Source organism: Dasypus novemcinctus, chromosome 6 (assembly GCF_030445035.2).
Source record: "Dasypus novemcinctus isolate mDasNov1 chromosome 6, mDasNov1.1.hap2, whole genome shotgun sequence".
In the NCBI taxonomy this organism is placed as follows: domain Eukaryota; kingdom Metazoa; phylum Chordata; class Mammalia; order Cingulata; family Dasypodidae; genus Dasypus; species Dasypus novemcinctus.
Genome location: NC_080678.1, coordinates 104083218 through 104096588, shown reverse-complemented (window position 1 = coordinate 104096588; position 13371 = coordinate 104083218). Strand labels below are relative to the sequence as shown.

Genomic DNA, 13371 nt, shown 5'->3' with positions numbered 1-13371 from the left:
CTCTTTTTGGGATTTGTAAAAGAAGTTCAAACTGTCACAGCCGTTCCTGCTCTTTTAGCTCTCAGGTAAGGAACCTGCACTCCTGAGTGAGCTGGGAGAGGAGTGACTGTGAAGTGCTCCATGCCAGGGCACCCTTGATCTGAGTGACCTTCTGCTTTTTAGCTCTAGGTAGGGCTACTGGGTGGCTGTGAGGGAATCCCTCTCAGGAATTGTGAGTGACAATTCAGACACTGCAGAATGTTTATGAATCTAATTCAATCTATCTCCAGCTTCCCTTAAGTGAGACCATATTTTAAGTGGATCAGTACTTCAGTGACACAGATAGAAACTTGACCCATATTTGTTTACCAAAGCAAGCTTATGTAGATAGCCTGCATTTTAATATTAAGCTTGATTCTTTACATTTTACCAGCAGGATTAGTAAACAAAGTGAAATAGAAATTTGACTAATTGATCATTAACTCCTACATATATTTTTTTGAAAACCATTTACAGGAAATAAGTAGACAATAAAGCCCTCTTTACATCACTTTTATGCATAGCTAAAGAATATAACTCACCAGAACTGATATTTTATCAAACAAAAATCAATGTTTATTGTTGAGTTTAAAAAGTGATTGTGATGCTTGTAAAGCTGTTGGGTTAGGTATCCATTTTGCAGCAAATTGACTCTACATCTGATGACTGCATCAGGCTTCTATGTATCTAGTACTTGGCAGTGGATGTTGTAAAGACGTAAAGGTCCAAGTGGGCTCAGGTCAATATGTTGCCTGTTGTCCCTCTAAGACATTTATCATGAAAACCTGCTTTTCAGATCTGAGGGGGGAAAGTAAGAGGAGGTCATTCTGTCTGTCCCGTGGTTCAGAGTTGTGATGTTCTTGAGAACTCACATCCATTTCCAAAGATTCAGGGCCAAATTTGAAAATGTGGTAATCTAGAATCTATGCATTTCATTTATAAAGTTAAGCATTATTTTAGTGTAAGAGACAAGACTTTTACACTATAAGTCCCAGGTACCATGTCAGCAGCTTCCTCAGAACTCATTGTATTTGATTTATTATCTTATCTATAAATAATGATGAGGGAGGAGTGGGATGAGGGGGGTGGGGAGTATATGGGAACCTCACATTTTTTTAATGTAACATTAAAAAATATATAGAAGTCATAGGAAAATAAATAGTTCTATCTGATAGCTTAAGGAAGTAATTATAGTTAACTTATAAAACACAGTTTTTAAAAATTCAAATAAGTAGCATTTGTATTATTATAAGCCAGCATTTGAATATACTTAAAACACATAAATACATTGGATATTGATTTTGTTAACAGATTTCAGAAGGTTTATAAAATAACATCTTTGTCTTCTATTCCTCATGAAATATCAAAATAGATGAAATAACATCCAGAATTTGGGTTCTAAAAGGCACGAGGTCTCCTTGAAAAAGTCAGTCGTGGAAGCTCATTGGAGCATCAACTGTCTGGAGTTTATTTGAGATTACGTAGGCAGGATTGATGGAATCTGTGGAATCATAGACGTCCAATCACATGTTAAACTCAGTCTGCAAACCCCTTCCTTCCCAGAGGTCAGGGAAGTGAGCTGATACAGTGTGACTTGTTGCCCCCATCCCCTAATCACAGCTGGTCTTTCTGGTGAGGCCCCTACCCACCATCTCATTAGCTCTTGCCTGGTCCAGGCCCACCACGAAGGAAAGCTGCTCCTGTAATGGGAAGTTCCAAAGACACTGATTCCTGCTTCCCCAGGAACTGGGGACAAAGGCCAGCCAAGTTTTCCATTATGCTACAGGCTCCTCACCAGCAGCATTAGGATCCTTGTGGGGTCTCCGTCGTTCAGATTTGGAACTGTTTGAGCAAAAGAACACTGACTGCAGTGGATTTTATATGAATCATTCATCCACCAACATCTTATAAGAGAAGAGAAAGAGAGAGAAAAGGAGGAGAGGGAGCTTTCTAAACAGCAGAACATAATAAGGGACACCATCTAAAAGAAGGCAAATACTAGAAAATCCACATTTTTTTAAATGCAATGTGATCATTCAGGCAAGGATCATACATGGGTGCTAAAGTTACTGCATGAATTATTCTTCTGAAACAAGGGTATTACTGTGAGCTCAGGTAATCAGACCACAATTTACTAAATAGTTGCAAAAATAAATTAACCAAGGGGTCAAACCTCCTACATGATAGGCAGAAGCTTAAACATGGGCTACATATGAGCTGTTATTACTGATTTTGCCCCAACAGTGCTATTCTCAGTATTCTGGAGTTCTGTATTTTTGGAAGAAGCACAATGAATTTAAGGTCAAGATTCATGGCAGTACAGCTTCTTTTCAAATTATTCAACAAGGACTACCAATGACATGTGTGCATGTGTGCACGTGTGTGTGCCTGTATCTGTGTGTGACTGTGGAGGTCTGAGTGTGCATGTGTGTGTGCACATGTGTGATTTTTGGTAAATGCTGTACAGGTGTTTGTGGTCTATTTAGTCAGCTGTCAGTCTAGAAATAAACCAGGGTGCAAAGCAGAAAAAGTGTAAATTGCAACTTGGGGAGCATAGATTCAGGGGGGAACCCAAATTTTATCCTGCTTTGGTCTTTCAGGCAAGGGTTTTTAAAGAAAAGGAAGACTTGCTTGAAGTTGGTGGAGACCTGGTGTGCTCCAGGTGTCCTTCAGGTTGGCTGAGTCCTTTATCTAGGGTTTGCTTTTGGTGCCCGGATGTTCTTAGGGTGTTGGGGAATGCAGGTGTTGAGGCTTTGCACACTTTCGCAGTTTGTGATATCTGGCTGAGACCTGCTTAAGAGTAATCTTCCAATTCCATTTTAAGTCTCTTAGCCATAGTAAATTTTCTTTTTACACACTCATATATCGATTAAATTTTTTTCTCAAAAATTATGGGGGAAAGAGATGAACAACTTTCTCTCAGATAAACAAACCAACAGGAAGTACTCCCCATCTATGCTGCTTCCGTTAAAGCCACAGTAAGGGGGGCAGGCAAGAAGCTCATTGTACTGCTCAGTGCCACCATCCCTCCAAACAGAAGCACAATTTCCAGAATGTGTCATCAGCCTCTGTAGCAGTTTGATATAGTTATGAATTCCAAAAATAGATATTGGAGTATGTTTGTAAACTGGTCTGTACCTGAGCATGATTCAATTATGATTAAGGCTTTGATTGGGTCACATCAGTAGGGTGTTGAGTTCCTGCCCCTTAGTGGGTGGGGACTCACATATAAGACACAGCAAAGGACAGAATTGAGGGGTTTTGCTGTTGGAGTTTGATGCTGAAGCCTTAAGTTGGAGCCCCAGGAAGTAAGCTCACAGAGGAAAGAGAAGCCAGCCCTGGGAAGAGGACCTGAGCCAGGAGAAGAACACAGAGGAGTAGAGATGGCTCCTTAGACATGGCAGAAATCCAGGGAGAGAGATGGAGCTGTTCACCTGATAGTCTACAGCTGACCTTGTGGAGAGAGGCAAAGCCTAAAGACCCTCATAGTCTTCAGATGACCTTGTGGAAGAAACAGGACCTGAGCACAGAGAGAAGCAAGACCTGAGAAGAGAGGAACCCAGGAAGCCTGAACCCTGGCAGACATTGGCAGCCATCTTGCTCCAACTCGTGGCAAAAGACTTTGGTGAAGGAAGTAACTTATGCTTTATGGCCTGGAACTGTAAGCTCCTACCCCAAATAAATACCCTTTATAAAAGCCAACAGACTTCTGGTATTTTGCTTCAGCTCCCCTTTGGCTGACTAGTACAGCCTCCCAGGACAGAGTTAATCCATCCTTCCTGTGAGGTTTAAAAGCTTCCTGACTTCCAAGTAAAACCTGAGTGCGATAACAACTCTGAGTCTACGCCTCGGTCTTGGCAGCTGCTAACTGTACTTGAGCTCTTCCTGGATGCCTCGGATGCTACACCCAGTGCAGCCTGTCCATGACCGTCTGCCGCGAGATGGGCGGCGGCAGCTCCCAGAGCGGCCCCAGAGCAGGTGGCTGGGTACCGATGGCCCACATCGACCCCCAGTTTCTGTGCCACCTCGGGAGGGAGGTGCTCCCCTCCCCACTTACAGATGCAGAAACTGAGGCTTGCGGCTGCACAATTCGTCATGCCCTCAGGGCCAAACGGCTCCTGGGGGAACATTCTAGAAGATGAACCCTTCGTCTCTTCACACATGTGCACGTGCAGCCTCATCCCCTTGGGGCTGTGGGGAAGGCTCTTTGCCTGTCCTCCTGCTTGCTGGCCCGTGGGCACCCCGTGCCCCTGGGTGGCTGTGAAGTCCAGCTGGGCTGCTCCTGGGTGAAGGCAAGGAGGAGTGCCTCTCCGTACACTCGCTGATCTCCTCGTTACCACACAGGTCTCTTTCTTCGACAGCCAGTGCAGCCAGACTGTACACATGTGACCAAAGCTAAACGCACTTGAAAGGGAAGTGGCCCCATTTGAGTAACATGAAGGCTGTCAGGAGGAAACTCCCAGGCCCAGTGCTACTCTAGGCCTTGTTCTTATTGCAGATGTATAGGCTCAAAAGCATAGCCATTAGTATCAGGAACCCACTGTACTGACCCCACTCAGCTAACATGGAGTTGAAGAAGGGCAACCACCACACCATGGAGCCTAGAGTGTCTACAACTGAAAGCAGGAGGAGTGCATCCAGTATCCATGTGGAATCTATGTCTCCACTTGACATAGATGTGCAATGGACACAACCAATCCAATGTCCACAGAGAAAATGTGGAATGGGTGTGGGAAGGGTAGCCATGGTGGCTGCTGGGTTTGGGGAAGGGGAGGAAGAGATGAGATGTGGAGGCATTTTCAGGACATTGAGTTGTCCTGGGTGGTGCTTCATGGACAATTATAGGACATTGTAGATCCCCCCAGGGCCCACTGGATGGATGGGAGAGTGTGGGCTATGATGTGGACCATTGACTACGGGGTTCAGTGATGTTCAGAGATGTACTTACTGGGTGCAATGGATGTCTCACGATGATGGGAGAGAGTGTTGCTGTGGGGGGAGTGGGGGGTGGGGGTGGTGGGGTTGATTGGGACCTCGTATTTTTTGAATGTAATTTGTAAAAATAAATAATTTTAATATAAAAAAAAAAAAAGGGAAGTGGCCCCAAGAGTAACTTTTTGTCTCCAACATCTTTAGATGTTGAAGGTCGAGTTAAGTAGGAGAGTTACGGGGTCTTTGCTTTCTGTGCATAAACTACCTGCGCTTGACTGGAAGGCTTTCCACTGAGGCACGTGGGTGGGTGGCGGCCAGCCCAGCCTTCCCAGCCACTCCCCCCGCCAGGGGGACACGGTGAGGATGGCAAGGCATGGTGCTTCCTAGGCCAGCATATGGGCTTCTGACCTGCTGGAAAGGGCCAGAAGGGGATGAGTGGATTTCTCATCCAAGGAACTTAAAAATCTCCTTATTTCCAAGATAAGAAAGATGCTGTGAATATTGGAAAGATTTGTTGATTTAGGTTCTTTTACTAAAATGCAAACTTAAATTTCTTGGGGGAACTATTGGACCATTATTTGAGTTTTTGAAAAGGGCTTTGAGTGCTCTGAAAGAGTCTTTGTTCCGTGAACGCAAGAATGGATGCAATGTCAATAGATGTGGCAGTAATTAGTGGAAAGCGCAGTCCCCAGTGCACAGGGAGAGGATTGACCCAAGACAGGACAATTGTAGTGACAATCAGAATGGCATTTTGTTTGGAATTTTAATGTTAAGTCCATGCTATTTTAATGGAGCTTCTTGTATTGCATCCTTGGGAAAATAAATGATAGCTAACATAAAGAGAAAACCGCAGAGTAGCAGACACCAGAGCAGTATTCCTGTAGAATTCATTTTCCTGCTTTTGGCTGAACCTGAACAGAATTTAAATCTTCATTATCTTCACTGAACTATTTTCAAAATTTAGTTTAAAATGAATTATTTACACCAGAAGTGACATAGTTGAAAGTTGTCACCTCACATAGTCTTCTGCACCATTTGGAATCCCTCTAAGAATCTGAATTCAGGGCTTGTGGGGTCCCTGCCTTGTGCACAGGCTCCTGGCTGGGGTGCGTGGAGGCCTGGCAGTGCCGATGAGCAGCGATGTGGTGGGGGGCAATTCCCTAGGCCAGGAAGTGGGCGCAGTGACATGGCAGGGGCTCCACAGAGAGCTCTCCATGCCCGGTGCGGTGGTCCCTGACACTTCATGGAAGACTCCCTGAGCACAGTCTGGTGTGAAGATTCTGGGGGTACAGATCTTGTGGGGGCTAAGCTAACCAGCCCCAGTGAGGACTAGGGTGTGAAGAAATGGGGTGTGCATTGTGGACTCGGCTCAGGCGAGATCCCTTGTGGGAAGAGCTGGAGAGGAGCCCTCAGGGAGCAAGAGCGGCCTGGCGAGGGGGTTAGCCTGGGCCCAGAGCCCTGCAGGTGCCCGCCGGGTAAGAGTGGAGTGGCTGCGAGCTGGGCCGTGGCAGGCCTCCCAGAGGCTTGCAGGCTGGGGTTCAGTGTCGGCCTCCCAGAGGCCTGTGAGCTCTGGCCAGGGCGGGTCTCCCAGAGGCCTGGGAGTTGGGGTTCAGTGTTGGCCTCCTACAGCCCTGTGAGTTGGGATTCAGGGTGGCCCTCCTAGAGACCTGTAAGCTGGGGTTGAGGTTGGCCTCCTTTTGGGTTTCAGGGTCACCCTCCCACAGGCCTGCGAGTTGGGGCTGGGGTTGCCCTCCCAGAGGCCTGCAAACAGGGGTTAGGGTCGGCCTCCTTGTTGGGTTTTGGGGTTACCCTCCCAGTGGCCTGTGAACTGGGGTTGGGGTCGGCCTCCTTGGGGTTCAGGATCAGCCTCCTCACTGAGGGAGGAGGAGGCGCCACAGCAGGGCCCGGTGGGGATGGGGGTGGGGATGGGCAGCCCAGGGGCCAGGCTGCCTCCAGCCTTCAGGCCACTCACTGGGGGGACCCAGGCAAACCGCCTGCTAGGGGTGAGTGCCCTGCAGAGAGAGGGGCTGGGTGGGGATGGGCTGCAGAGTGAGAGGGACGTGACCTTGAGCACTAATGCCCTGATGCACTCGCACACATGTACATACACATATGCACACACTCACACACTCATACATGTGTGAACCCACTTCATACACGTGTACATGCACTCACTGATGTGTGCACTCACTGTACACACTCAGACTCACACATGTGTGCACACTCATACATGTGTGTACATACTCCATACCCATACTCATACACGTGTACTCATGCCACACTCGTATGTGTGTACACGTGTGTGCAGAAACTCATATGTGCACATTTCCTTTCTTATACTCTAACACTCATGTACATGTTCACAAGCCACATTAACTCACTCACATTTCCACATATACTCGTGCATTCTCACATTCATGCACATACTTCAAAATCACACACTCACACACATGCATACATTCACATACTCATGCAGAATTCATATAAGTACATGTTTAAGCATGCACACCCATACACACTTGCACACACACCCTAAAGCTCACGTTTAAAATGGAAACCGAGGTCAAGTCACAAAGCCTTTCCTTGCTCTTTTGGGGAACCTACCCACCTAGACTGTGGAGGCCCCTGACCCATCTGCAGCAGTCAGTACATTACCCCATTCACATGTGCACACACACAGCATGGCCTTGGTAGCAGGCTGACACACACACAGCGTGGCCTCAGTAGCAGGCTCACACACACAGTATGGCCTCAGCAGCAGGTTCACACAAACATATACACAGTGTGGCCTCAGCAGCAGGCTGCCAGGCAGTGTTCACATCACCTGGGGTCCAGCCAGACCTGAATCTCAGTGGACCTCAGAAAATCTTATCATCAACCTGGGTTTAGTGCCCACATCTGCAAATCGAGGGTGTTCAATTCACATTTTCCAAGGGCCTGATAGCAGTCATATTCTAGAATCTTTCATTCTTTTTATTGATCCCTTTGACATTATCATTGCACTTGCCCTCTTTGTGGACCTTTAGGGTGATGTTATTACGTGGAGATTAGGTGTAAAGTTTATGTGGAGGGCGCTTTATAAGAGCAAGCTTTGCAGAAGGCACTGCTGTTCACAGCAGTCAATGATGCTATAAAATTCAATCCTGCCTTGAGATAAGGAGAATTCTGGCAAATATGAACAGATTCATGGAGGAGAGAGGTTATCAAAACAGCCCTCTTACAGGTTTCATGGTTTTCTGATGGGGCCAGGCTTTCATAGTTAGAAAGTGTATTAGGCAGTCAAACGGGATCTGATGCAAAGTACCAGAATTCCATTGGGTTTCATTTATTTGGGGTAGAAGCTTACAGTTACCAGGCCCTAAAGAGTCCAACTCAAGGTACCATAAGAGGTAATTTCTCACCTCATCAGTGGCCACGTGTAGGAGCAAGAAGGCGGGTGATGTCTGCGAGGGTTCAGCCTTCCTCTTTCCTCTTAAGGCACCACGGTCCCAGCTGCTTCCTTTCTTAGCTCTAGGCTGGCATAAGGCTTGTCTCTCTCCTGGGGCTTATTTCTCTCCTGGCTTAGCTGTTCTGCTCTCTCTACAAGGTCAACTATAAATTATCAGGCAAATGACTCGTTTCTCTTCCCGGCTCCTCTGCCATATGTAATAGAGCTTCTCTCAAAGTCTTAATCATAATTTAATCAAGCAAAAGTGAAACCTCTGAAGTTAATACAATCTAATAGGTCCAGAGGAACAGACCAGTTTACGAAATCCAGTATCTCTTTTTGGAACACATGAGCGATATCAAACTGCTACAGAAAGTAAGGCTGACCTTGCTCATTGGCTTGGGAAATGCCAAGGAAGCTTGACTTCTTGAGATGGGGTAGGGGGAGAGGTGCATCCTGGGTTAGACCTTGCAGGGGAGCAGAGGAGAGGATGTAAGGAGAGGAGAAGGGTGGGCCAGGAGTGCAGGAGGTAGGAAAAAAAAAATGAAGGGGATGCATTAACCAGGGTTCTCTAGGCAAACAGAGAATGTCAGCAAATAGTATGAGATTTTATAAAATTGTCTTCTTTGACCAGGGGGATACACAAGTCCAAATTCCGCAGGGCAGGCTGCAAACCAGGGGCTCTGATGAAGGTCCATGATGAGTTCCTAGGAGATGCTGGCTCTCTGAAATAAAGATGGGGATTCTCTCTCCCTGAATGCTGAAATCACTTCCCCTTTTAAGGCTTTCAGCTGATTGGATGAGACACCACTCATTGCTGACAACAGTCTTCTTAGTTGTTATAGATATAATAAGCCATTTATACAATCAACTCACTGATGACTAAAGTCCATAATTGTCCTTGTATCACAATTAGCCCAGTGTTTGCTTGAACAAACAACTGGGCACAATTACCAGGACAAGTTGACACATTCGCTTAACCAATACAGTTAAGCTTGTCAACTTGGCAGCCATACACATCACCTTAAACAATATTTAGCCTCTAAATAAAAATAATAACAGATATATATATATATCTATATATCTTATATTTCTGCCTAACAATGTTCACCTTTCCTGTGTACAACCAGAAATGCACTAATTTCCTCCAGAATAGGGTGCAAGGCCTTGGATAACATTCACTCTTAAACTTGTCATCCTGAAATACTATGGCATGAAACTAATACAACTCATATCATAAGATAAGGGAAAATGTTAGGGGAAAAAAAACAAATATTTTCATTTTATGTACATATACAAACACGTTCATAAGAAACCAAGGAAGAAATATTCATGACCATTACAGTCCTTGCTTCTGTAACTGATGCCATGGTTTAAATTCATATTTATCACTTCCTTCTTCGACTCCCCGTTCCATGTTCCCTTTACTCTTACCAAGCACCTCTGTTGGTTTTGGTTCTCTACCTGGTGGGGTGACCCAAACCTTCATTCCTCATGTTTCTGGGCCATTGGCAGTTCTGCCTGGACTGGGCTGTTGCAATTTTCCATTGACTTTAATCACAGGTAATGGTAGTGCTAAGAGATATCATAGGTGATCTCCTCTATTGCAGGCAAACTCTTCTTTACCTCCATTGTGTAGATGTAGTCCTATTTCCCCTTGATAGTCAGGATCAATTACCCCAGCCTGAACAGTAATTCTGTTCTTTGCCTGTTGATTTAGAGGCACAAGAGCCCAAAAAGGACAGGTGACAGTCTTAGCTTCCAATTAAATGGAATCATTGCTCTGTTCCCTGGTGGAAGTACTCCTCCTTTTGGAACTAAAACCTGTAGACCAGCAGAGTTTAAGGTTGCAGAGACAGGAAGCAAGAGTTTTCCTAGTGTGTCACTAGAGGCAATGGTGAGTGGTGCCCCTCCCATTTCCACCCCTTGATTCCTGAATCCATGAATCCTGGCTATGGGAGAAACAGCACCATAGAGTGGATGCTGATTTAGAGCATACACAGCCTCCTGGAGAACATCACCCCAGCCCTGCAAGGTATTGCCACCTAGATGGTGCCTTAATTGAGTCTTCAAAAAGGCATCCACTGTTCTATCAAGACAGCTGCTTCAGGGTGATGGAGAACATGGTAAGACCAGTGAATTCCATGGGAATGTGCCCATTTCTGCATAGCATTTGCTCTGAAATGGGTTCCTTGATCAGAAGCAAGACTGTGTGGAATACCATGGTGGTGGATAAGATATTCTGTGAGTCTGCGGATGGTAGTTTTAGAAGAAGCATTGCATGCAAGGAAGACATCTGGAGTATGTGTCTCTTCCACTTAGAACAAATTGCTGCCTCTTCCACAATTGAAGTGGCCCAATGTAATCAACCTGTCATCAAGTAGCAGGCTCAGCACCTCAAGGAAGGGTCCCATATCAGGGGCTGAGTGTGGGTCTCTGCTGCTGGCAGATTGGGCACTCAGCAGTGGTGGTAGCCAGGTCTTTGTTGAGAGGAAGTCCATGTTGCTGAGCCAGTGCATAACCTCCATCTCTACCACATGGCCACTTTGTTCATGAGCCCATTGGGCAATGACAGGATTGGCTGGGGAAAGAGACTGACTGTTTTCCTTTATCCACTTGATTATTAAAATCTTTCTCTGCTGAAGTCACTCTCCAGTGAGCATTCACATAGGACACAAATATTTTCATGTTTTTGCCTATTCAGAAAGTTCTATCCACATACCTTCCCCAGACCTCTTTTGTCACCAATTTTCCAATCATGTTCCTTCCAAGTCCTTGACCACCCAGCCAAAGCATTGGCAACAACCCATGAATCAGTTGGCAAACACACATTGTGCCATTTCTCCTTCCAAGCCAAATGTGCACTGCTTGAAGTCTGCCCACTGTGAGAATTTGCCCTCACCACTGTCCTTCAGGGATGTCCCAGAAAAAGGTTGTAGTCCTGCAGCTGACCACTTTCAGGTGGTTCCTGTGTATCATGCAGAACCATCTGTAAACCAGGCCTGAGTTTTCCCTTCCTCAGTCAACTGATTGTAAAAGACTCCCCAAGAGGCCATAGCTGTGGGCTGGGAAAAAGAAGGTAACATGGCAGGGGTGGTGACCATGGGCATTGGGTGAAATAAAGGGTTTGGGGGAGACAATTTCTAAGTCTTGACTCTACATCTAGTGTTTGATGGTGTGCTGCTTACTAAGACATCCACCGTCACCCCGCCACTTTTCCTCCTTAGAGATTACCCAGCCATTTGTGTCACTAGTAAAATCTTGTCTTCTTCCCATTAAGTTATAAGGCCCTGCAAGTTGTTTAGGACAGTAACTACAGGTGGTGATTGGTATTTACAGAAATTAAAGCAAATTGAAGAAACTTTCCTTGTATTTGGTTGTGTTCTTAATGCTTGATAAATGTAGCTATCAATTCCTAATTTTTGTGGTAAAGTTGCCTTATATAGAATTAAATTGCTTTCTTTTATAGCACAGCAGCCTTAATCAGGATGAAATAAAAGATAACCACATCAAGGCTATCATAGTCAAACTCTGAAAGCCAAAGAGAAAGAGAAAATCTTAACAACAGACAGAGGAAATAAAGTTATAATAAAAGCAATAAGAATTATGGCTGATTTCTTATCAGAAACAATAGAAGCACAAAGACTATGAAATGGTATCTTAACAATGCTGAAAAATGCTAATTTAGATCTCCATATATATGTCTCAAATAGATTGTTTTGGGACAAATTTCCAGCACTGCCACTGCCCCCGGGGGCAGCCTCACCTCCTACCCAGGCCTCCTGGCTTTTCCCCGTGGGCGCTGCGGGAGGCTCCCGTTGCCCCTTCCTTCCCGGGTGAGAGGTCTGCCCGGCAGTCCTGCCTGGGGGCAGCTGGCCCTGCAGAGAGGCAGCTGGAGGGCATCAGACAGCGCTCTGGGGGCCTTTAACGGGGAGGCTCCCGGGGAGGCGATGGGCCGGTGGTGACGCTGTCCCCTGCAGCAGAGGCAAATGTTCTCAGCTAACACTGGATTTGGGAAAACTCAAGGCTCTTGAAACATGCAACTTTGGCTTGAGAAAACTGTACACATTTTCACTTAAGCCCAACTCTGCCAGTCGCTTTTCAGCTCCTGGGAACGAATGCCGTCTACACTGGCATCCACCCTGCTGCACCGTTCAGGAAGAGTTTTCCATAACGAGGCGTTTCATGATGAGCTCACAACAATCCCAGGCTTTTTCTCCAACAGCAGGATCTGCCGGTAAATAGCCATAACAATAAGAGCAGCGAGCCTCTTGCTCAGCAGGTCTCAGGGCGAGCCACGACTGCGACTGCGCGGCGCTCAGCGTACGAGCACGTCCTTTCGGAGCCATTTCTCAAGACAGGGTATTTTTAAAAAAGGGACTTCTTAGTGGGGGAGAATCACACACCTGTGTGCACAGTCAGCGTGGCGTCCTTGCAGACAGAGCGCAGGCTCCCCGGCGAGGAGGCGGCTGTCCTCTCCGCAGACCCCACCAGCCCAGGGGCCCTGACCGGGAGGAGGGCCTGGAGGGGGGCTGCTGACACGCGGCGTTTCACCCGCGTCACTTCCGTTGTTATTTCCAGACCTCGACAGGAAGTAGGACAGGTGCGGCACCTTTACTGTACAGGTGGGAAACCAAGCAGGTGGAACCGCACCCCAGCACTGTGCCTCGGTGGGACGTCGGGGCCAGGCCTCGGGCGTCTGACCCCAAGGTCACAGCTCACCCCAGCCACCCCAAGGGGGTGGCCCAGGGCTGCCCTTGCTGCAGGGAAAGGAGCTGCCACGCCGTGGGCGGGGGCGCAGGGAATTCAGCCTTGAGGTCTGAGCCTTTCATGACATGCTTTGGCCTAAGCAAGGCTGGCGTGGCTCTCAAAGGTGCAAACTAGAGAAGACCCCACCCCACCCCCCGCAGGGGCTCCTCCAGGCAGCTCCGAAGGCTCAGGAGCAACCGTCCATTTCCCCTCCCCTGAGAAGGGGGCGAGGAGGGGTCCCCGGG

General features: G+C 46.9%; 1 long non-coding RNA gene across 1 annotated transcript; it reads right to left on the bottom strand.

Annotated features, from left to right (window-relative positions):
* Positions 1-339: 339 nt before the first annotated feature.
* LOC131278774 (uncharacterized) lies at positions 340-12920 on the bottom strand. Its single transcript, XR_009186212.1, has 2 exons — positions 12784-12920; positions 340-1860 (listed from the first exon to the last, which is right to left on the bottom strand). It is a non-coding gene; the product is annotated as an uncharacterized lncRNA (long non-coding RNA).
* Between the last annotated feature and the right edge of the window lie 451 nt (positions 12921-13371).